At 40.2% G+C, this 25,887-nt stretch overlaps 1 protein-coding gene and 1 long non-coding RNA gene across 3 annotated transcripts in view; both read left to right on the top strand.

The window, feature by feature from the left end:
- Positions 1-9,415: 9,415 nt before the first annotated feature.
- On the top strand, positions 9,416-12,304 carry LOC121400387. Its single transcript, XR_005965706.1, has 2 exons — positions 9,416-10,033; positions 11,456-12,304. It is a non-coding gene; the product is annotated as an uncharacterized LOC121400387 (long non-coding RNA).
- An 11,614-nt stretch (positions 12,305-23,918) lies between these two features.
- The window catches only part of fam222b.S (family with sequence similarity 222 member B S homeolog), a 34,863-nt gene continuing 32,894 nt past the window's right edge, over positions 23,919-25,887 (top strand). Inside the window, exon 1 of one of the 2 annotated variants that reach the window (XM_018248358.2) lies at positions 23,919-24,067. The gene's annotated coding sequence lies outside the window, so the exon portion shown is untranslated. Of the gene's footprint in view, positions 24,072-25,887 lie in introns of both variants that reach the window. The other variant, XM_018248359.2, reaches the window with a different exon arrangement.

Here is a 25,887-nt window from a genome sequence, read left to right as displayed (position 1 = left end):
TCGAAGGATTTTAATCCATCGATCGAAGGATTATCCTTCGATCAGAAAATTGTTAGGAAGCCTATGGGGACCTTCCCCATAGGCTAACATTGGCCTCGGTGGGTTTTAGGTGGCAAACTAGGGGGTCGAAGAATTTTATAAAGAGACAGTACTTCCACTATCGAATGGTCGAAGAGTCGAACGATTTTTAGTTTGAATCGTTCGAAGGTGGTAGTCGAAGTAGCCCATTCGATGGTCGAAGCAGCCATATTCGACCATTCGAAATATTTTTCCTCTATTCCTTCACTCGAACTAAGTAAATGGGCCCCTAAAAATGTTAAACGTGAACCACCCCCTTTAGAACCTACAGTAGAACCCCCATCTTATGTTTTTCAGAGGACCAAGAAAAAATGATGTAAAATAAGGGAAATGTGTTAAAGTAACTTTTTCTTCAAGCAATAAAAGGATTTAAGCACAGGAGTCAGTTTGAGATACTTAGGGGCAGATTTATCAAGGGTCAAATTTCGAAGTGATAAATACTTCGAAATGCAACCCTCGAATTGAAATACTGCGAATATCGAAGTATTTTTCACCGAATTTGGCCATCGAACGATCAAAGTAAAATCGAACTATTTTAGAGTACGATCGAACAATTTTACTTCGATGTGTAAAGACTTAGAAAAATGCTCTAGAAGGTCCCCATAGGCTAACATAGCACTTCGGCAGGTTTAATTTGGCGACGTATTGAAGTCAAAGTTTTTTTTAAAGAGACAGTACTTCGATTATCGAATGGTCGAATATTCGAACGATTTTACTTCGAATCGAATTTGAAGTCGTAGTATCCCATTCAATGGTCTAAGTATCCAAAAAATTACTTTGAATTTCAAATTTTTTTACTTCGAAAATTCCCTCGAATTCACTCCGACCCTTGATAAGTCTTTGCGACTTTTATTACATTCTCCCGTAAACCTCTTAATTTTACTTAAAACCATTCAGAGCCAGACAAAATTTTGGTGTAGACTACAGGAAAAGCTTGAATTATAGAATATAAATTGGTGGGGCCACCAAAACCACATTGTAAAATGTAGGAGAACTTAAAATTGAAGTTTCACTGATCATAAGAAATGATAGATTACATCCCTAGGAATAAGGCCCATGAGGAAGCGATAGGGACAGATTTAGGGTTCGGGATGTTTATTTTTTCTTTCATGTTTGATTGTAGACATGTATATTGTTATAGCTCCGTTTAACCAAATGTGACTCATATGCAGAGTTGCCAGGCTGGCGGGTTTCCAGCCAAATTGGGCTACTAATTTAAAGCCCAGGCGGGTTTTGAAAGTACAATTAGCCAAGTTACAGACGTGGACTACATGTTATGCCTTTGGCTGATTTATACTTTGGAAACCAGCCAAAGTTTTTGCTTGCCCTAATGTGCCGAGCCTGTGTCTCCCAATGCATGTTGGGTAATGTCGTTTTTGTTTAAATGGGAAGTAAAGTGAAAAATAGAATAAGTCTAGAAATGCTGTATTTTGTATACTAAACATAAACATGAACTTACTGCTCCACAAGCCTAATCAAACAAATGATTTATGCTTTCAAAGTTGGCTACAGGGGGTCACCATCTTGTAACTTTGTTATACATCTTTGCAAGACCAAGACTGTGCACATGCTCAGTGTGGTCTGGGCTGTTTAGAGATCGTCATAAACAAAGCTGCTTGAGTTCTGCATGACTGGGAAGTAAGGCGGGGGCTCCCCCTGCTGTTCATAAGTAGGATTGTTTCCCTGCAGAGCAGTTAGGGACCGTCTGACAATTCCTATCCACAGCAGTAAATGAAGGGAAAATTTCACTGCATACAGTCAGGTTTCTTATAAAAACGGTACACATTTTTTAATTAAAGTATATTGGAGATAGGTTTCTTTTTCATTAAAGAAAGTAAAAATGGGATTTTATTTTTTTTTTCTTTTAAATGCCCTTTAAACTCCTTTCCTGAAACGCGTCAGGCTATGTTAGATCCTCACCTGTTGCAATTAAGAATTTCATTTTATCCGGATTGCCGCCTGAGCATTCTTGGAGCACCCGGAAGCAATCGGGGCCTAATGGACGAGTACATTGCCCAGGGGGGTCTGGAGTGATCATTACCTTTGACTTTCAAAAAGGTCCATCTGTCCAATATTGTTTTCTAAATATGTAACTGCTCAGCACAATGTCCCCATGAGTTGCAAGAAATTGAAAAAACGACACATTTAGCAAATATACAGTATACGGCACTGCCCAAATCCTATTACAGAGAACTTAAAATCCAGTTATACTTAGAACCTTTGAGTCTGGGCCACTAATCAATGATCCATAATTTATTACTCAAAATCAGAATAACGCAATTACACGCATATCTATACTATTATAGGCACTATATGGCAACCAGTCAGGTCTTTGCTTTCACTTCCTAATTTTATTATATTATTTATTTGTATTATTTATTATCCACTTCAGGGGTGCCATTCAGACCTCTGTTCTCTGTTTCCCTTCCCTCCGCTCTTTTCTCATTGCTGCTGATGTTCTGCTTTGCCTTTTCCTTTAGGGAAGATTATGTCACATAATATATTAAACATGCCCAACATTCTGAACCTTACAGGACCTCTGTGCCCCTAACTATTAGGGTGGGTTCCCTATATGCCCCTGGCTACATTTGTGCAGGAATAAAAAAGTGTAAAGTGCTGAACACATAAGGGCTAAACAAATATAATAGAGGAGCGCTACCCCTCTCCCACTCTAATATTTCCTTCTGCTGATGTGCAGCTCCGTGTCCTTCTGTTGACTGATAAGAGTCTGTTCCAAGTCAATATCAGTGTTATATAAAAGCTCATCCTCCCTTATCTGCTCCTTAGCACCCTGCCCACACCCAACCCGGCCAGACCTTACTCAAATACAAATTATTGATAACCAGTAGCTGGCTGAGGTGTGAGATTACTAGTTCATCCTAACTTGTAGGCAATAGAATATTGTGCAGGCCTAACAATAGCCTTTATGTATATGAGTGTATTACTGGGATGAGGGCTCCAATTGTAATGCTTATTATATGGAAGCAGTGACATTACCCAACTATGCTCACAGCACATTATCATTAATCTTGCAGCCAATCATTATAATAATTATAATAATACCAATCATTATTGGAAGGTGTGATCCACGTGGCATGTTTCATTTCACTAATGCTGTGCCACATGCTTCCCTTATGTACATCTTATACACATAATTATAGTAGTTAGTTACATAGTTACATAGTTAAATTGGGTTGAAAAAAGACAAAGTCCATCAAGTTCAACCCCATTTAAATGAAAACCCAGCCCCATACACACACCCCTCCCTACTGTCACATAAATTCTATATACCCATATCTATACTAACTATAGAGTTTAGTATCACAATAGCTTTTGATATTATGTTCTGCACAATTTAGTCTCATCTGCACAAATAGAAACAGTACTTTCAATGGCCACCTCCAGGTCATTAATAAACAAGTTGAAAAGCAAGGGACCTAGTACAGAGCCCTGCGGTACTCCACTAACAACACTGGTCCAATTAGAAAACGTTCCATTTACCACCACTCTTTGTAGTCTATCTTTTAGCCAGTTCTCTATCCAGGTACAAATACTATGTTCCAGGCCAACATTCCTTCATTTAACCAGTAACTTTCTGTGTGGCACTGTATCAAATGCTTTAGCAAAGTAAATCACATCCACTGCCATCCCTGAATCAAGGTCCCTGCTCACCTTCTCATACAAAGAAATTAAGTTAGTCTGGCAAGATCTATTACTTATAAAACCATGCTGCAACACACTCATTGTATTAATGATAATATTGATTGATATGATAATATAATAATACTAATAATAATATCTATTTTCCTCCACAAACAGGTCCCTCAGAACCCATCTTAAAACCCACCCTGGGGTAAAGTGCAGTAGCTGACATTTTGCTTTTCAAAGCTGCCCCTCAGCCAGTATAACTCGTCAGCCCCAGAAGCTCATGATATTTTTAGTGGGAGTTCTTTCCCCACAACGGTTTCCTCTTTTTACCCTACATTACAGTAGAAGGATACGGAGGACAGTACTCTAAGGGGGATTATTTGTTACATGAACAAATAATAATCCAAAATGCTCACATTTGAATAGAAACGATTTAAAAAATAGGTTTGCAAAAAGCACAGATAGGATTGCCATTAGGGGGATTCAGTTGTTACTGCTCAGGAGTGGCCTCCAAGATTGAAAAAATGCCGTTTGTGGGCTGCAAATAAGGTTGCCACCTTTTTTGGAAAAAAATACCGGCCGTATTATAGATTTATCTTCTTTCCCTATTTATAACATTGGGATCAACCATCATTTTTACCAGCAGTTTCATTGCAGTGGGGCAACAACTCTGCTGCACAGAAGGATCCATTGATAGTGTTGGGCGAATTTGTCCCTTTTCCCTTCGCCAAAAAATGTCAGGAATTTCCAACGGCGAAAGATTTGCAAAACGCATTGAAGTCAACTGGGGGTCAAAATTATTTTGACGAATGTCAATTTCAACACACGAGACAATTGTTATTTGCGCGCCTATTTTGGCCAAATGCATTAAAGTCAATGGGGCAAATTTACTAAAGGGCGAAGTGACTAGTGAATTCCCCAGCGTGACGTCATTTTGGTACTTCGCTGATTTACTAACGGTCGCCGGCGTAACTTTGCTAGTGAAGGAGATAGACTCTAGCGCTACTTCGCTCCCTAACGCCTGGCGATTTTGTGCTCTGGCGAATGGACGTAACTACGCAAATTCACTAAGATGCGGATTTGACTGAACGTTACCTCTTGCGCCAGACTTGCCTTCATCAGCTCAGACCAGGCGAAGTGCAATAGAGTAGATAGGACTTCCTCCAAAAATAGTTGAAAAAACGCTAGGCTGCAAAAGATCGTAATTTTTTTGGGGGTAACCTGCTTCCCCCCTACATTTTCTAACATATGGAACATAAACTATACAGTGGGCTCATGTGTAGGGCAATATAACAACTCTATTGTCTTTATTAAGGTTCCCTGGACTTGTGTAATGTAATGTATTTGCTGCAACATATACGTCCATTCAACTTTAACTTCCCGTCGTATGCAAATTAGCCAACGCTGGCGCAACTTCGCTTCGCTTGGCGCAGTAACGCTAGCGAAACTTTGCCAGCGTTCGGCGCCCTGGACACAACTTTGAATTTTTCTGAATTACCATTGTCCTGGCGAATCTACGCCTGGCGCTGTGAGCAAAGCCGTTGATGGCAAATTTTCGGAGGTTAGTGAATTTGCCCCAATCAGCATCCAAATAATTTTGATGCGCGACAATGTTTATGAGTGTCCCGACTCACGCCCAAATTTTCCGATGCGGTGGATTTTTCGTGTGTGAATTCTTGTACTTTCTTAAATTTATTCACTTGCCCAGAAACGTGGGAATTCTACGCTAATTTGCACCTGGTGAATTTATTCGCCCATCGCTACCCATGGAACCCATTTGAAATACATTTCTCAGTTCCAGTTATTGGGGGGAAATTCTCTGTACCCCACATTGGACACTGCTCTGAGGCTTCTGCCCGGCAGGGACCCACTACTCACTGTTATCAGAGAAGCCTCATGTTCAATGGAACATTTCTCTGCTAGTGAATGATAAGCCGGGGAAGGATTAGCCACTTTCTCTATCTCGGGGGCTTGATCCACCCAGAGAACATGATCAAGTAACAATTCATCCTGAGTGGCACAACCTACTGTACAAGGGGCCTGTTGTATTGTGTTTAGATACAAGAAGATTAAACCCCACTTTGTGCCTTGCTGGTTGAACTACAAATCCCAGAATACCTCTGTCCGTCATGTTATTATGCTCTTGCTTTATCTTTAATTTCATTCAAATGTTTTTGATGTGCTGCTATGGACCAACTACCCTAGCAACCAGAAAACAGTTAGGAAGTCAGAATTGAGGATAAACAGTAGAGGGGCTGAAAAGAAATATAAGATGTGAAAAATAGGAATAACAATACAATGGAAGCTTTGGAATTAATTCTGGATTTGGATTGAATTAAAGAACCTGGTAGATATCGTGGGAATAAACCTGTGCACACGGGGTCTTTTTGTGCCAAAAGAAGATGAACTCAAAACAAATAAGATCTTTTAAATGCTATCAGGATTGCTCTTTGTCTTTCTATATCTGCCCACTGGTAAGATGCTCAAACCAACCAGACAGAAGAGATTAGAAGCAAAGAATACAGGACAGCATGGCCTAAGGTCAGGGCCACATGGGACTGAAATCAGCCTGCCCCTCACCATGAGCAGTATCCTCCATCTTTGTTTGCATCTGGAACCCTTGTGTTGGCTCTGGCACATACACACTCGGCAGATTTTGTTGTGAAATGCAAAATCCTCAGAGTGTATTTGTTCCAGAGCTGACACAAGGGTTCCAGATGCTAAAGAAGAAAAGGATACCACTCACGGTGAGGGGCTGAAAGACTCGGCCCTGTGTCGTCCCAGGCTAAGGGTCAGGGCACACGTGAAGATTCAGGGAGATTAGTAGCCAGGCGACAAATTACCTCTTTTTTGGGGCGACTAATCTCCCGAACTGCCTCGTGAAGCAACTTCGGGCCACTTCAGAAAACAAAGTGCTATCCCGCCGGCGATATACATTCTAACCGGTGGGAGGCAGTTTAGGGAGTCTAGTCGCCCCCAAAGAAAAGGATATTTGTCGCCGGGCGACTAATCTCCCCAAATCTGAGCGTATGCCCTGACCCTAAAGGTGGCCATAGACGTAACAATTACAATCTTGGAAAACAGCTTTCCAAGAAAGATCATTCGTTTCAATACACACGCGTAGAGCTGAATGGTCAGATATACATATAGAAACAATAGAATTCTACCTGTATCTGAACATTCAGCTCTAACAATGGCCCATGTTTGGGTCTCTCCAAAGGCGCCAGATCAAAATTTTCCGTCCAGCCCGATCGACGAGCCGACCAAGTCTTCTGCCGATATCAGCTGTCTCTTTTCCCACCATACACTCACCATATATCCTACAAAAATGAGTTTTGTACGATGTTATCTGTGCGTCTATGGCCACCTTAGGGTGAAAGGTACACGACTTCAGAACAATTTGGGCAAATCAATGATATTTCTATTTGGCAGGAGAGTCTTGTATGAACAGAATAGAATGAACACGATTATGAAGGATCATAGGAAGCAAAGCGTGCTCTGTTCTCTTCAGATGGTTCTCTTAGAGTTTTTACCATTATCGTTTCTCAGTTTCTTCTGCCTTTTATTTCCTTTTGAACCTTTTGTAACTTAAAAACCAATAAAAATAAAAATAATAAAAAAAATTAAATTCTGTTTCCCTTTTGGAGAGCAATCCATTAATGAATAAAGCTTTTTTTCTGACCAATTTTAGTTTCAGGAGTCCTCCTTTTATTTTTGGTTATCTATGATCATTTTCCTGTAGCACCTGGGCTATTATGATTGTACCATTATAATAAATAGACATTTAGCAATTTATTTGGAATAACTGTTAAACAGAGCAACTCCCAGGCCCAGGTTACAGTTACAGGCCCCATATTTTAATCAGCAGAAAAGGAAGCTCTCAGTATTATTTGTCTTTCTTTTTTTCTCTTCAACTTACTCCTGTTCTGAACAAAAATATTCCTCAGGTCTTAGAAATGTTTTATTCTTTTGGCATCTGCTATAGAAGTAGAGTGTGAGCCTTTGGTCATTTGCCAGAGCTGAGCACAAGTTAAGGGGGTGTATTTGTAGATTGGGGGCATTGGTTCTTTTATAGAGTTGCTCCTGGATGTGAATGTTGGGTTAGAAATCTCATGAAGACCCCGGCCAGGCATGTTTGGGGTGCGGGTAAAGGAATAACCCCTCTGGGTTGTGACTAGTTTATTATACAGGTTCAGAACTTTGTACGACTAGTGTGGGGCAGTATGGGATTCCAAATATTGTACTGGAGAAGATAAAAAGCCAACTTTATGCTTTATTCCTCTCGTTTCCATGAAATGCAAGTCTGTCGTTTGACAACTTTAGCTATAATGGATAACAGCAAGGATTACTTTTTGACCCACTCCACCCTGAAAAAAGATGGCAATGCAAAGCAATATCTAGGGATGCACCGAATCCAGGATTCGGTTCGGGATTCGGCCGAATCCTTCTGCCAGGCCGAACTGAATCTGAACCATAATTTGCATATACAAATTAGGGGCGGGGAGGGAAATCAAGTGACTTTTTGTCAGAAAACAAGGAAGTAAAACATTTTTCACCTTCAGTTCGGTATTCAGCCAAATCTTTCACGAAGGATTCGGGGGTTCGGCCGAATCCAAAATAATGGATTTGGTGCATCCCTATAGTATCTTCTAATTTAGCCACATTGCCAATCAAGCAGATCTTTATGCCAAATGGCTGACTTACTAGTGGGCAAAATAAGGTTGAGCCATCATTCAAGCTGTTAGGTCAATAATTGGATCATATGGTGGAGCTTGTGTAGATCAGCCAAGGTCTTTATCCCCAGCCTTATGAGGTCCCAGCCAACAGGCCTGTTCAATATCTGAATCATATAGTGATAAGGAAGGGCATTATTATGGATTCAAAAATAGGTCAGTGAAATGGCTACTTGGTTATAAATGGCTGACTTTGCAGCCATTGAGGCAGATTCACTAACGGGCGAATTATCGACAGCATCCGCTTCGCACACATCGCACCACTTCCGCACCAAGTATCGTCCTGGGCGTCGAACGCTGGTGACTTTTCGCTAGTGTTACTTCAGCAGTGCGCGCATTTCTTAGCGAAGATACGCTAGCGTTCATTTGTGCCTATGAATGACCTATTCGCTAGCAAATTCGTGCCTGAGCCTGTTAGTAAATTAGCAATGTCCCTGCGGATGGCAACGCTGCTGAAAAGTCTCTAGCATTAGCCACTTTGCTCTTGAGTAAATCTGCCCCACTGTCTTCCTGGGTATGACCAATATAAGGAGCTATGGTGCTTGTGGAAAGGTCTAGTCACAGAATGAAGAGGGGTAGTACAGATCACTTCAGAATCTAATTATGTGACAGTGTTAAGTAGCCATATTTTAAGAATTGGCTAGAGGTCGTTTGAGCAGCTTATTGCCTGGCATATATTCCTATGGCCTAAGGCAGGGATCCCCAACCTTTAGAACCCATGAGCAACATTCAGAAGAAAAACGGGTTGGGGAGCAACATGAAAATTGTTCTTGGGGTGAGAAATAAGTGCTGTGATTGGCCATTTAGTAGGCCTTATGTGGACTGTCAATCTACATTGAGGCTCTGTTTGGCAGTACACCTGGTTTTTATACAACCAAAACTTGCCTCCAAGCCTGGAATTCAAAAATAATCACCTGCTTTGAGGCCACTGGGAGCAACATCCAAGGGGTTGGAGAGCAACATGTTACTCACGAGCTACTGGTTGGGGATCACTGGCCTAAGGGTTCAACTCGGAATTTTGCCAACATGTTTTAAGATTTGACAAAACTGAAGGAGAATGCCCATGCTGTTGTTTTACCATCACTTCTATTGCCCAAAATGGGGACAATCTGGTCAATGTGTTTCAGAGATGAATTCAGCATCATATGTTTTTTTGGCTGTGGAATTAAATATAGGGTCTCACAGTCAGATGAGGCTTAAGACCATGAAATATGGAGTCATCGGATTAAACTACAATTTTATTTGATCCACAGAGGATTTCCATTTGCTGTTTGTGAAACTTTTTTTTTTTTTTTTTACCAAGAATTTGTATATAGAACATTCTACGTCTTCCTTCAAAAACAACATCATGTGCTTCGCCAGCACTTTTCTTGGCCAATGAGAAATCAGTCTGTGTATTTGGCTAGCTAAAGGGCGGGCAGCTGCTTAGTATGTAAATGAGCTCAGATCATTATAAATAAGTAGAGCAGGGAACAGGGTGTACAGTCGTCATGTCCCCCTCCCAGGCTGCTGTTGGATGATAATGAAGATAATGAGTCAGCCTAATTATGCCATTGTCCTGTAGCCTCTGAATGGTAAGTACAGTCCATGGGAATGCTGGGAAAGTACTCTAATCTTGCATTGCTCCCAATCAGGTTAATCAAATAGGGACCAACTGCACTGCCGTTGTGAGTTCTATATGTATTATGGCATTGGGCCTTTTTTTTTAAATTTAATTACTGATATTGGATATGTATTATATAGTGAAAGGCAAATGTTGCAGGCACCTAAACAGACCCTGGTGGGGAGAAGAGGGATGCTGGAAGTTCTAGTTGTGCAGTAGCCTTGTGCTGAAGGTTATCTTACTTTATAAAGCGGCCTTGTAACATATATGTACACTTGCTTTTGTTGATTAAATATGATATATTGTAGAGTGGGGCAACCCAACCCAATATTAAAGCAAATAGTGCACATCTCGGCACAGTCACTAGAACACACGTCCATAATAGATTTATTTTTCTTGTACATTTGGTTATTTAAAAATGAAAGGAAATGACATTCTTGATGGAAAGGATGTTACACAATATATATAGTAAACAGAGCCAGAGAAGCAGTTAAAAAAAATCCTCTATTTGTGGCTTTAATTGGGAGGCAACGTGGCCTCTAGAATTCCATCCTATGGCTCATAGAGTTCCTTAGCATAATACTTTGTTTTATTTCACTGCCAGGGATTTGAGTTATATGGGAGATAAGTGTGTGATTATGTGTATTCTATTTCTATTACTATTATATTTTTATTAATATTCTATTTCTATTACTATTATATTTTATTAATATTCTATTTCTATTACTATTATATTTCTATTTTATTTCTATTACTATTATATTTCTATTACTATTATATTTGAATTAATATTATATTTCTATTACTATTATATTTCTATTACTATTATATTTGAATTAATATTATATTTCTATTACTATTATATTTGAATTACTATTATATTTCTATTACTATTATATTTCTATTACTATTATATTTGAATTAATATTATATTTCTATTACTATTATATTTGAATTACTATTATATTTCTATTACTATTATATTTCTATTACTATTATATTTGAATTAATATTATATTTCTATTACTATTATATTTGAATTACTATTATATTTCTATTACTATTATATTTCTATTACTATTTTATTTATATTACTATTATATTTCTATTACTATTATATTTGAATTACTATTATATTTATATTACTATTATATTTCTATTACTATTATATTTGAATTACTATTATATTTCTATTACTATTTTATTTCTATTATATTTCTATTACTATTATATTTGAATTACTATTATATTTCTATTACTATTTTATTTCTATTATATTTCTATTACTATTATATTTGAATTACTATTATATTTCTATTACTATTATATTTGAATTACTATTATATTTCTATTACTATTATATTTCTATTACAATTTCCCATTGTATTTACAGGTTCCCTGTAGGAAGTGATGTCGGAGCTGTATCCTCACACCCGGTAGCCGAGGCCTTTGGGACTGAGTTTGGGATATCATCATATACTGTAAGTTTGTTTTAAGACACTACAGTATAGATGATGTACTACACCAAGTCTCACCAGCACCCACCGACCCAAAAGACACTGACGATTATGTTTCATGACTTTCATTTCTCCCAAATTAATACAACGCCACCTGCCAAAGCATAATTAACTAATCGTCCGTCACACAGGCCGGCCAAATGCATTTATATTAGATGTGATTAAAAGAGATTTTAGCGAATAAGAAAATGTTCTATTTATAATAAGAGTATTCTCTTCCATGTCCTTTACTGTAAATAGAAAACTCCAGGCTCAGACCAGTCCCTCAGCCTTATTTATACAGTATATGAGGGATCTGAATTATTACTTGTCTCGGCACAGGCATTCTCCATAAACCTAATGAAGCAGAACCTCTATTAATACATTGTCTACGGAGAATGTCTTTACTAAGGCAAGCAGCATGGCAGCTCTGATTCATGTCTACATGCGAATATTCATGGAAGGGAAGTTTTGAGCAAGGAGTAAATAATAATACAAGAGGTAGTAAGTGCAATGTCCACTGTTCCAGCTCCAGAGTGAAGCAGAAAATGGCCGACCCATTGTGTTGGGTGGAGACCTGTAGGGTGTCAATGAAACCGTTACCATTACTGAGTTTAGTAATGGTAAGGGTTCTGTTGCTGCTCTTCCATTCGCTTTTGAGATTCCAGAGGAAAGAAACTCAACGAACGACTCAATGCACCTTGTCATTCCCTGAATTGTATTTCAAATAAAATGTTATAATTACACATTGGGTTCATCATTTTTATTCACATAGTCATGGCCAACTGGAGGTCCCCCAAATGTTGCCAAACTACAATGCTCTTTATTCCGCCCATAAAGGAAGACTGTACACTTATTATAATAATAGTATTTATAGTATTTTCCGAAGCTCCAAGAGTTTTAGGGGCGCAACATCCTTATTTTATAATAAATATTTCCATTTTCATTAGGACACGTGTCCTTTAGTTGGAAGTGGAACAATTGTGGGGGCTCAGCAACACACACAACACAAAATATCAGGGTAAATATTCATATATTTCATAAGTTCCTTGCAGTGTTATTATTATCAGCTCTTCCCAGACACAAGGTGGGGTTGGGTAGGGCGTGTGCCTCACTCTTGTATCTGTAAACAGTTCCCAAAACTTCAAACTTGTTTTGTCATCGTCCTTGAAGGGAGGGGGGAAGAATTTAAGTCTAAGGGTTGGGGCACACGGGCAGATTCGGGGAGATTTAGTCGCCTGGCGACTAAGCGCCTCTTCTGCGGGGCGTCAATCTCCCCTAACTGCCTTCCGCCTGCTATAGTGAGAAAACGCCAGCGCAATAGCACTAGCGGCGCTTTAATTTCCGAAGTTGCCTCACGAGGAAACTTCGGCCGACTTTGGAAATCGAAGGGTCGCGAGTGCATTGGCGCAGGCGATTTTTCATTTTAGCAGGCGGAAGGCATTTCGGGGAGATTGTCGCCCCGCAGAAGAGGCGCTTAGTCGCCAGGCGACTAAATCTTCCCGAATCTGCCCGTGTGCCCCAGCCCTAAATCCCTGCCAATGAGTTGATCTATTACAGATATGGGACCTGTTATCCAGAATGCTCGGGACATGGGGTTATCTGGATAACAGATCTTTCTGTAATTTGGATCTTCATACCTTAAAGTGTTGGTTCACCTTTATATTAACTTTTAGTATGTTATAGAATGGCAAATTCTGAACAAATTTTCAATTGGTCTTCATTATTTATTTTTAATAATATTGAAATTATTTGTCTTCTTCTCCTGACTCTTTCCAGCTTACAAATGCGGGTCACTGACCCCATCTAAACATAAAGGCTCTGTAAGGCTTTATTGCTACTTTTTATTACTCATCTTTCTAATAATGCCCTTTCCTATACACACCCCAGTCTCTTATTCAAATCAATGCATAGTTGCTAGGGGAATTGGGACCCTAGCAACTAGATTGCTGAAATTGCAAAATGGCAAGCTGCTGAATAAAAAGCTACATAAGTCGAAAAACACAAATATTAAAAAATTAAAACCAATTGCAAATTGTCTCAGAATATTCCTCTCTACATCCTACTAACAGTTAGGGGCCAATTCATTAACTTCAAGTGAAGGAATAGAAGAAAAAATACTTTGAATTTCAAAGTATTTTTTTGGCTACTTCGACCATCGAATGGGCTACTTCGACTACGACTTTGAATCGAAGGATTCGAACTAAAAATCGTTTGACTATTCGACCATTCGATAGTCGAAGTACTGTCTCTTTAAGAAAAAACTTTGACCCCCTAGTTCGCCACCTAAAAGCTACCGAACCCAATGTTAGCCTATGGGGAAGGTCCCCATAGGCTTGGCTAAATTTTTTTGGTCGAAGGATAATCCTTCGATCGTTGGATTTAAATCCTTCGATTCAAAGGATTTAATCATTCGATTGAACGATTATTCCTTCGATCGTCCGATCTAAGTATTTGCGCAAAATCCTTCGACTTCAATATTCGAAGTCGTAGGATTTTCATTCCCAGTCGAATTTCGAGGGTTAATTAACCCTCGATATTCGACCCTTGATGAATTTGCCCCTTAACGTAAAGGTGAACAACCCCTTTAAATCTACTAGAATATCATGTGAACATGAAATAAACCCAATAGGCTGATTTTTCTTCTAATAAGGATTAATTATATCTTAGTTGGGATCAAGTACAAGTGATTGTTTCATTATTACACAGAAAAAGAAAATCATTTTAAAAATTTTGGATTATTTCATTATCATGGAGTCCATAATTCGGAGCTTTCTATATAACGAATCTCATACCTGTAAAATGATTGCCATTTTTACTTGTTCCAAATATAGCTACAGATCTTCTGCTAACAGCTTTATGGATAACCTTGGCAATGCTAATGACTTGTAATGCTTAAAGGCTTTTCAAATGTATCTATGGTTACTGAAAATACATTTTAAAGGAGAACTAAAGATTAACTAAAGAAGTAGGTAGAAATGTTGTACATGATGTTTTGTGCTTCTGTACCAGCCCAAGGCAACCACAGCCCTTTAGCAGTAAAGATCTGTGTCTCCAAAGATGCCCCAGTAGCTCCCCATCTTCTTTTCTGCTGATTCACTGATTCACATGCTCTGTGCTGCTGTCACTTACTGAGCTTAGGGAGCCACTCACAATATACAGTACACATAGAATAGAAATGTCACAATATAAGGCTGATTAGTAATTAATACACATAATTACTACATGGCAGCACAGAAACCAGTGCAATTAGCATCAGAATTGAATAATCAGCAAACCTGTAGCATCAGCTTATATTACAGCCAGGGAAGCTCATTTTCTGCTGGATAATTAGTGACGAGCCCTAAGCTTAGCTTCTCAACAGCCAATCAGAGCCCACTGAGCATGTGAGTGTCACAGACACTTTCCAAGATGGTGACCCCCTGTGACAAGTTTGAAGTCCTGGATCATTGCTGCTATTGACAAGCTCAAACTTTAGCCTCGTGCAATAAGTTCACTATATAAAATAGGACATTTTTAGCCACATTCATTTTTAAGGGTTTAGTTCTCCCTTAAATTAAAAATGTACCTCACTGGCCTATGTAGGCAAAATACTACTTAGAACTGAACGCATGGACACCAGTGGTCCTAAAAATTCATAATCTATGGCATAGAATACAATATACATATTAGGGATTATAGTATATATATATATATATATATATATAACAGGAAAAAAAGTTGTGCACGCACAGGACTTAGATGAAAAAATAATAAAGGTGTTTATTTAAACAAGGCAACCAGTAATATGTTGCTCTCCAACCCCTTGTATTTTACTCCCAGTGGCCTCAAAGCAGGAGCTTATTTTTGAATTCCAGGTTTGGAGGCAATTTAAAAGGTGTACTGTCAACTAGAGCCTCCTGTGGGCTGCTAATCCACAAATGGGCTACCAAATAGCCAATCACAGTTTTGATGAAGCCACTAACATGAAAAAGTAAAATCTTGTTATTTGGCCCCAGCGCACAAAATGGCCAGGAGACAAGCAGCAATTTCACCCTCTATCCACCATATGACAAAATGAAAGCTTAAAAAATATTGATGGGCGAAATTCGTGAAAGGCGAAATATTAGCGAAACTTGAAATTTGATGCCCGCGTCAATTTTGATGCCGGCTTTAAAGTCAATAGGCATCCGAATAGTGTTGATGCCAAATCATTTTGAGCAAAGCAAAAAAGCAAAGGAGAATGAGCAGAGGCAGATGTATAATAAATGGGGACTTACTGTATGTCTGTATGAATTAAATGGACTTCGGCAGAATGGGAACCTGTATTTAACACATGATGGGGCGAGTACTAATTGTCACAGTAATATAAGAAAAATAAACACAAAAACTAGAACTACAGGGGAGAAAAGACCCCATTTGTAAGCAATGTTTATTTACCCTTGAAATAGTCCTGACTGGCTGAGGCTGCAGATTACTGGAGATACATCTCTGTATATGTGAAAGCTTTTTTCCCACTGATTTCAAATGGGGCCCATCAATAGGTGACCACTGCTGGAGCAGCACTATTAACTGATGCATATGACAAAATAAAGTGGTTCCATGACAGTATCCCTTTAAAAAGATTTTCTTGCACCCTGCTGGTGAGTTTGAGATGAACACTTGAAAGATGTGGACTTGAACATACCCAGAATCCGAGAAGCGGTGAAACATTTCTGCAAAACTGCTCTGCCGTGGTCTCTAAGAAAACTACCCAAAGTGTAACCACCAGCTTGTATGTATCAAAAACACACATTGCTCTGTTTATTTCGAAAACCTTAATGAGTTGCTTTAAGTTTTGATTTAAACCCTCTTTGTATCTGCAGTTGTCCTTCTTGTTACATAGTGCTGCATACGACATTTAGGGGCAGATTCACTAAGGGTCGAATTTCGAAGTAAAAAATACTTCGAAATTCGACCCTCGAATTGAAATCCTTCGACTTCGAATATCGAAGTCGAATGATTTAGCGCTAAACGTTCGTTCGATCGATCGAAGGATTTTTCGTTCGATCGAACGATTAAATCCTTCGAATCGAACGATTCGAAGGATTTTAATCCAACGATCAAAGGAAAATCCTTCAATCAAAAAAAGGTTAGCAAACCTATGGGGACCTTCCCCATAGGCTAACATTGACTTCGGTAGGTTTTATCTGCCGAAGTAGGGGGTCGAAGTTTTTTTTAAAGGGAAAGTACTTCGACTATCGAATGGTCGAATAGTCGAACGATTTTTCGTTCGATTTTGTTCGTATTCGAACGAATTTAACCAATTCGATGGTCGAAGTACCAAAAAAATACTTCGAAATTCGAATTTTTTTCTTTCGAATCCTTCATTCGAGCTTAGTGAATCGGCCCCTTAATGTATGGGGACAAATATATATAATTTATATACACACGCGCACAACTATAGCTGTCTCATCTATTCCTCTTGCAGTTGCTTATAGACAGATTTGTCACTAGCAGCCAACGAGGCCGTATTGGCTTTTCAGGCCAGTTTAGTTGGATCAATCACAGGCTAATTCAGCAATGAATTTTCACTGTACAGAGTGTAGGTGCTGTGCAACCCTACTGACTATAATACTGCTGTGGGTTTAGATTTGTCTTCTATTATTTGCCTCCTGTTCCCCTATAAGTTCAATGTGCCTTTTTAGGTCCCATTAGCTTAGTCCTGTGCTGCATTTGGCTTTAGGGCTGACCATGGGATTTGATTTCCTTGTTATTTTTGGGCTCCGATTGTAAGGTTTCGGGTTCAACCTCACTCTGAACAGAGTTGCTTTTTCTTTGTTGTCTGCAGCTGTAACAGGATTACTAGCTTTGTTAAATGGTTAATAGTATTGGATTTTACTATTGAGTGTTGTTCTTAAATCTACCAGGCAGCTGTTATCTTGTGTTAGGGAGCTGCTATCTGGTTACCTTCCCATTGTTCTGTTGTTTGGCTGCTGGGGGGAAAGGGAGGGGGGTGATATCACTCCAACTTGCAGTAAAGAGAGACTGAAGTTTATCAGAGCACAAATCACATGACCAGGGGCAGCTGGGAAATTGACAATATGTCTAGCCCCATGTCAGATTTCAAAATTAAATATAAAAAAATCTGTTTGCTCTTTTGAGAAACGGATTTCAGTGCAGAATTCTGCTGGAGCAGCTCTATTAACTGATGTGTCCTGTGCTTGTGTGATCACAATACGAGGTCAAAGTATTTTAAAAAGGAAGGGTCACTGCATCTGATTATGACAATTTTAAACACAAACCAGTGTGGTGAATTTGGCACAGTATCCTGTACATTGATAATTGGTGCCTTTTCTTGGGTTTGTAATCATGTTATAAAAGAGACATTTGTATGACCTGCTGAATCTCTGCAATATCTGTATCCGTTTCTAACACTAAGTGCATTGCTGAAGGACGACAACAGGTGGCAGTATTCTCCATCACTATACAAACTAATTGTGTCAATTGAGTCTCCTGTAGAGCAATTCCTCTAATGTAGGGATATAGTGAATATGATTCAAGGGATGTTGGGTTGTAGTTCACAAGGGTATAGGGTTTTTTGTTTTTTTTTAAACATCCCTGATATGTATATTCATTTTGGAGAAGCCATTTGCATATTGTGTTATGCTGATCTGCTACCACTGTATGTAATTAAAATGGGGCAGCTCACTTTAAGGGCTAAAAAATACAAAACTTTTTGACATGAACTTCCCCTTGTCGATCCTCACACAGTCTCTCAGCTGCAGTCAGAAAATCTCCAAACATTATATATAGATCAGCGCCTATGGCAACAGATGGAAAAAAAACCCCAAAAAAATATTGCAGTATGGTTAAATATTGCGGCAGCACTATTTGTGGGGTAAAAACCTCCTATGGGCAAAAAAAAATTTGGGTGATAGGTATCCTTTAAAAACGACAATTACTATATAACGGAAAATTGCTTAGAATTAGATTTTCTTTCATTATTACAGTTTTGGGATGGATATTTCCTTTAATGACGCTGATTGAATAAATGTAAAGTTATTATCTCAGAGTAATGTCATTATTATACAGATAATATGTAGTGATGGGCGAATCTCTCCCGTTTCGCTTCCCCGAAAAATTTGTTTTCACTGAAAAATAGAGCAATTCGAATGTTTTCACAAAAAAACGGAAATTGACGCTGGTGAATTTTCACTGGTGAGTTTTTGCGGGAGATTCACGAATTTATTCGCCTGCGGCGAAATGCAGGAATTCGTCGCAAATTCGTGCCAGGCGAATTTATTCGCCCATCACTAATAATATGGCCTTGGATGCAGAAATAAGGGGCGTTACTACAGGGGAAGCAGGAGCCAGGGGCCAGGACTGTAGGGGCCCAGTAAATCTCTAATTAATAAGCAAATTCCAATACAGGTATGGAAACCTATTATCTAAAATGCTCGGGACCTGGGGCTTTGTGGATAACGGATCTTTCCGTAATTTGGATCTTAAGTCTACTAGAAAATCATGTAAATATACCCAATAAGCTGGGTTTGCTTCCAATAAGGATTAATTATATCTTAGTTGGGATCATGTACAGGCTACTGTTTTATTATTACACAGAAAAGGGAAATCATTTTTAAAAATTTGGATTATTTGCCTATAATGGAGTCTATGGGAGATGGCCTTTCCATAATTTGGAACTTTCTGGATAACGGGTTTCTGGATAACGGATACCATGCCTGTATCATCAATTTCAATATTGGTTGAATAGGTCAACTTACCAATGTTTTGGGACCCTAAATTGAATTAGCTGTGGCGCCCAGTAACATCTAGTTATGCCACTGGCAGGAATATTATGTATTCAATACATTTTCATATAATATTTAAAGCCTTTAACAAGATCAATATTTTTTATATATAAAAATGGGCAGATTCACTAATGGGCGAATTTTCGCCAGCGTCAGCTTCACACCCCTCGCCCCACTTCGCCAGGCGCAAACACGCTACAAATACGTTAACTCACTAATATGCGAAGTTTCGTCCCGGGCATCGAATGCTGGCGAATTTTCACTAGCGTTACTTAGGCAGTGTAAGCATTTTGGAGACGTTACTATTGGGAGAACAATGATTAGAGTTGCCACCTGATATTGGCATCAAGAATTATTACTGGTAAATCTACCAGCGACTTGTAGGGAAGAGGAAGGGAGGTCACTGGGAGACTGGGATGTTACTGGGAGGCACAAAAGCCCCAAACATATGGTCTATTATGTCTACACTGATTCTTTATTGAGCTTTAGTTTCCTTTAAACTGGTGGTTCACCTTTAAGATAACTTTTAGTATGTTATAGAATGGCCAATTCGAAGCAACATTTCAATTGGTCTTCATTATTTATTTTTTATAGTGTTTGAATTATTTGCCTTCTTCTTCTGACTCTTTTTTTAGCTTTCAACCAGAGGTCACTGACCCCATCTAAAAAACAAATGCTTTGTAAGGCTACAAATGTATTGTTATTGCTACTTTTTACTCCTTATCTTTTTATTCAGGCCTCTCCTATTTATATTCCAGTCTCTTATTTAAATCAGTGCATGGTTGCTAGGGGAATGTGGACCCTAGCAATCAGATGGCTGAAATTGCAAACTGGAGAGCTGCTGAATAAAAAGCTAAATAGCAGGTCCCTTTGGAGCCTACAATTATTTGTATTTCTTTCTCCTGTGTTCAAGCTCTGGCAACGCATGATACATATTGGTTGACAAGAAGTTTAAAGGGCCAGTATCACTCAGTAACTGAAATGCTATAAATGCTTTTGCATTTGTAAAAACTATGCTTTTAAAAAAGCATGACTCTGAGGGGCAGATTTACTATGGGTCGAATATCGAGGGTTAATTAACCCTCGATATTCGACTGGGAATTAAAATCCTTCGACTTCGAATATCGAAGTCGAAGGATTTAGCGCAAATTCTGCGCTCGTACGATCGAAGGATTATTCCTTCGATCGAACGATTAAATCCTTCTTCGAATCGAACGATTCGAAGGATTTTAATCCAACGATCGAAGGAATATCCTTCGATCAAAAAAACTTAGGAAAGCCTATGGGGACCTTCCCCATAGGCTAACATTGACTTCGGTAGCTTTTAGCTGCCGAAGTAGGGGGTCGAATTTTTTTTTAAAGAGACAGTACTTCGACTATCGAACGGTCGAACGATTTTTAGATTTTTAGATTAGATTTAGATTTTTAATTCGATAGTCATAGTCGAAGGTCGAAGTAGCCCATTCGATGGTCGAAGTAGCCCAAAAAACACTTCGAAATTCGAAGTTTTTTACATTCGAATCCTTCATTCGAGCTTAGTAAATCTGCCCCTTAAACTTCTTTACATAGGGTTTTTTGTAGACAGGGAATAAATATGCATTAACTACAGGCTGAACTACACTAGAGTTTTTGTGGCATGTCCTTGCATCAGTAGATAGCGTTCTACTACATCTGGGTGCAGTTGCACATGATTAAATATAATGTAACTTATATTGTTTCCAGCAAGGGAAGTATCTGCAAGGAGTCTGTATGTTTTCCTGTGCCTGCGTGGGGTTAATTCCGCTCTCCAAAAACATATAATCCTTTTATGGATCAAATTGACCCTAGTGTGCCTGATTGTGATAGGGACCTTAGATTGTAAGCTCCACTCACGCAGGGAATAGGGTTGCCACCCTTGTTTGCCCAACTCTGGGCAGGGCAGGTGACTTAGAGGGGCGGGTGACGTAGGAGGTGGGATTGGTGCCGTAGGGGCAGGGCTGATGATGTCAGGGGTGATCAGTGATTGGCTGATTGTCATGCCATTTACTTTAATGACCTGTCCGAATTTCTCAATTTGAATATCCGGACAGACAGTTTCCTGTTCCTTTACATGGGGGGGGGGGGGGTTAACCCACTGGTGCCCACTGCCATGCTGCAGTCCAGCAAATAAAAATCTTGGTAAGTATGATTTTCTCATTTTTCACCTTAACAGTAGTGATGGTTGAGCCGAAATCGCTCTCTTCCTCGCGGGTGCGAATTGAGCTCTTCTTCTGCTCTCCCCGCCCGCCATCGTCAAATGCCGGCTTCCGACTTCCGGGTTCGTGTTTTATAGATGTAGCGCCTGCTTGCCCCTCCTCTTTTGTGACGTCACCTGTGGGGTGCGGCAGGTCATCGTGGGCCTATAAAAGCAAAGCAGAAGTTGGATGTGGGCGGGCACAGGCCAAGGGAGGGCGGGTTATGGTCGGGTCCAGGTTGGGAAAATCCCAACCCTCAAATCACTATTGAACAGCCCTTCCAAAAACCGGACAGGTAACCCTAGCAGGGAACAAAATCACTGTAAAGTGCAACACAATATTTTCCATTATATAAAGAATAATTACTTAAGAACTGACACAATATGACCATTTAAAGTAATTTAGTTCAGCCTAAAAAATGCATTGATTGTTTAACAGTTACAGCCAATTCTCACCTATACAGACAGATTTGCCTGACACACACTTGAGCGATTTCCAGGCGCTACTATGGCCTGTGTGTCTGAGCCCCAATCACAGCAGACAAAATGCCAGAATTGCCCTGTGGGACTTTGCCTAAGGTTTCCTTCAAAGGGTTTGTTCACCTTCCAGTTAATAGTTAGTATGATGTAAAGAGGGATATTCTGAGACAATTTGCAATTGGTTTTCATTTTTTATTATTTGTGGTTTTTGAGTTATTAAGCTTTTTATTCAGCAGCTCTCCAGTTTCAATTTTTAAAAACCTGGTTGTTAGGGTTCCAATTACCCTAGCAACCATACACAGATTTGAATAAAAGGCAGGAATATGAATAGGAGCAGTTTCGGACTGGCCCACAGGGATATCAGGAAAACTCCCGGTGGGCCCAGGTGTCAGTGACCCTTATGATGTTAAACATGTGGCCTATTGGTCATTCCCTATTTCTTTATGGGAACAAAGAGGCTTAATAAAGGAAGAATAGAGAATATTATGTAGAGAAATGAGACTAAGAGAATAAAGAGGTTGAGTGAGGAGAGGAGGAATAATAGTTTGGAATGTGGGCCCTCAGCCTAATGTTTTCTGGTGGGTCCCTGGCATCCCAGTCTGACAGTGAATAGGAGAGGCCTGAATAGAAAGATGGGTAAAAAAAAGTAATAATAACAATAAATTTGTAGCTTTACAGAGCATTTGTTTTTAGATGGATGTGAAAGCTGGAAAGAGTCAAATGAAAAAGGCAAATAATTCAAAAGCTGTAAAAAAAAATCAAGTCCAAATGAAAAGGTGCTGATAATCAGCCAATCTATAGGATATTAAAGTTAAGGTGAATCACCCCTTTAACTTCACATTTTCCATGTTTTCAAAAAGACTTGTATATATAATTGCTATTGGAAGTCTCTCTCTCTCACAAAGAAGGTCTCTCTCACTCATACAGAAAGTCTCTCTCTCATACAGAAGGTCTCTCTCTCATACAGAAAGTCTCTCTCTCATACAGAATGTCTCTCTCTCATACAGGTCACTCTCATACAGAAAGTCTCTCTCTCTCTCATACAGAAGGTCTCTCTCATACAGAAGGTCTCTCTGTCTCATACAGGTCTCTCTCTCTCATACAGAAGGTCTCTCTCATACAGAAGGTCTCTCACTCTCTCATACAGAAAGTCTCTCTCTCTCTCATACAGAAGGTCTCTCTCATACAGAAGGTCTCTCTGTCTCATACAGGTCTCTCTCTCTCATACAGAAGGTCTCTCACTCTCTCATACAGAAGGTCTCTCTGTCTCATACAGAATGTCTCTCTCTCATACAGAATGTCTCTCTCTCTCATACAGAAGGTCTCTGTCTCATTCAGAATGTCTCTCTGTCTCATACAGAATGTCTCTCTCATACAGAATGTCTCTCTCATACAGACGGTCTCTGTCTCATTCAGAATGTCTCTCTGTCTCATACAGAATGTCTCTCTCATACAGAATGTCTCTCTCATACAGAAGGTCTCTCTCATACAGGTCTCTCTCATTCAGAATGTCTCTCTGTCTCATACAGAATGTCTCTGTCTCATACAGAATGTCTCTCTCATACAGAAGGTCTCTCTCATACAGAATGTCTCTCTCATACAGAAGGTCTCTCTCATACAGGTCTCTCTCATTCAGAATGTCTCTCTGTCTCATACAGAATGTCTCTGTCTCATACAGAATGTCTCTCTCATACAGAATGTCTCTCTCTCTCATACAGAAGGTCTCTCTCATACAGGTTTCTTTCTCTCTCATATATACAGAATGCCTCTCTATCTCATATATACAGAAGGTCTCTTTCTCTCTCATATATACAGAAGGCTTCATACAAATGCGCATTAGCCCTTTTACATTGAGCAAGTCACACACGCGCATGCGATTTAAACAGGCATTGCACTAGGCAGCCTCAGACTGACTTTGAGGACCCTGCTGTCGGGCAGTTCCCGGATGTGGGAGGTAAGAGCTCCGCCCTTTCCATGAAACCTTTAGCCGACGAGAGGGAGAGGAGAGTGAGCCGGTGTCCGGGAGCGATGGTTTTCTACCAGCGACAGTGAGTATGTGTTAGAGACTAGAGCGCCGGGGTTTGTGCGTCTGACCGGCACGTACAGTTATTACAGGCCCAGCATGGCCGCCTTTATGTTCAGGAATAGAGATATAACACTGCGGTGTGAGGAGAAGAGTCCGGTAACAATAACATCACTTTGCGTTATTTCTGCTCAATAAACCCCCGACGCTAATACCGAGTCGGCCTTTGTCCGGTTTCTCGATTCCTATGTCGCTATTCTCATCCTTTCTTCAGCCGGCAGCTCTACGGGATGTTGGTGGGCTCAATATTTATGGAGTGCGAACCGTGTGTGCGCGCGCCCTCGTGCACCGAGCTGTGTTTTTATTCTGCTGTGAGGCTGCGGCCTGTTGTATGTGTGTCAGCCTCCTGCTAGGCCTTCCTGTACCTCCCTGGTCTCTTCTCTATTGTTACTCCCATGAGGAATGGAAGCTCTCACTCTTCTCTACTCACTGTCACACCTGGGAGCCCTTCTTCAAATCTATACAATGTATCAAGTCAGCTTTTACTTCTGTGAGCTTTGCCCTTTATCCTTTTATTTCAAAGCATAAGGGCAGAGACGGCGTCTAGAATGTAAATCGCCAGCGGGGTGGCACTTGGGGGCGCTTCGTTTTCAGATTTGGGGAGATTTCATTGCCTGGCGATAAAACGCCTCTTCTTCGGGCGACTAATCTCCACGAAACCGCCTCCCAGCCGGCTAGAACGTAAATCACTGGCGGGATGACACTCGCAACGCTTTATTTTCCGTAGTCACCTGGTTTACTCGTGAGGCGACTTCAGAAAACGAAGCTCCCCAAGTGCCACCCCACTGGCGATTTACATTCTAGACGATTAGTCGCCTGAAGAAAGGATGTTTTATCGCCAGGTGACTAAATCTCCCTTCTCGTCTGTCTCTGCCCTAAAGGTGGCCATACACGGGCCGATAAAAGCTGCAGACAAACACGAGTCTTATTGGCCCATGTATGGTGGCCCCTAACGGGCTTCCCCGGTCGAGATCTAGCCGAAAGTTAGCCAGATCTCGATCGAATGGGACTAAAAATCCCGTCTGATTACTGCCGCATCTGTTCGCTGATGCGGTCCCGCGATCCGACCACCCGTTCCCATTCGTTAGGATCCGATCGTTGGGCCCTAGGGCCCACGAACGTATCAGCCCACCTCAAGGCCAAACGAGCGGATCTCGGACCACCTTAAGAGGCCAGAGACAGGGATCCTCCAACCAAAGACTGTTTATTGTAAGAGAATATGTAATGCTTAGCAACTCTCCAATATGCATTCATTAAAAATGTAAATGGGATTAAAGTAATTTGCTAATAATATTGCAGTTAATAGCAGTATCTGCTCTATTCTCTGGTTCTGACTCTTGAAACTATGTAACCGTAATCATTTTATTATCACACTTATGACACATATTCTCCAGTGCAGAGCCGGGCGCCCCAGGCAACTGGCCGGTCATTGTGCTGGCTGGGCGCACGGATGCTCAAATAGATGGAGAAATATCAGACAGTTGGGGAGAGAGGGGACTGGACATGGGGTAGACGACAGAAGGTACATTCCTGGTGCCCCCCCAGCTTTGTGCCTTAGGCAGATGCCTACTCTGCCCACACCTAGTTCCGGCCCTGCTCCAGTGTTGTACAATAATTGCATTGATACACGGAGCATACATACTATATATACAAACAGCCAATTGCCAATACAAGAGGTAGAGCGGGCCATACTTAAAATAGCTTACAGTCTCCAACCAGTGACCCATGAGTAACATGTTCCTCACCTACCGCTTGGATGTTGCTCCCAGTGGCCTCAAAGCAGGA

The sequence above is a fragment of the Xenopus laevis genome, chromosome 2S (assembly GCF_017654675.1).
Source record: "Xenopus laevis strain J_2021 chromosome 2S, Xenopus_laevis_v10.1, whole genome shotgun sequence".
In the NCBI taxonomy this organism is placed as follows: domain Eukaryota; kingdom Metazoa; phylum Chordata; class Amphibia; order Anura; family Pipidae; genus Xenopus; species Xenopus laevis.
The sequence above is the reverse complement of the archived record's forward strand: the minus strand, read 5'-3'. Positions and strand labels throughout refer to the sequence as shown.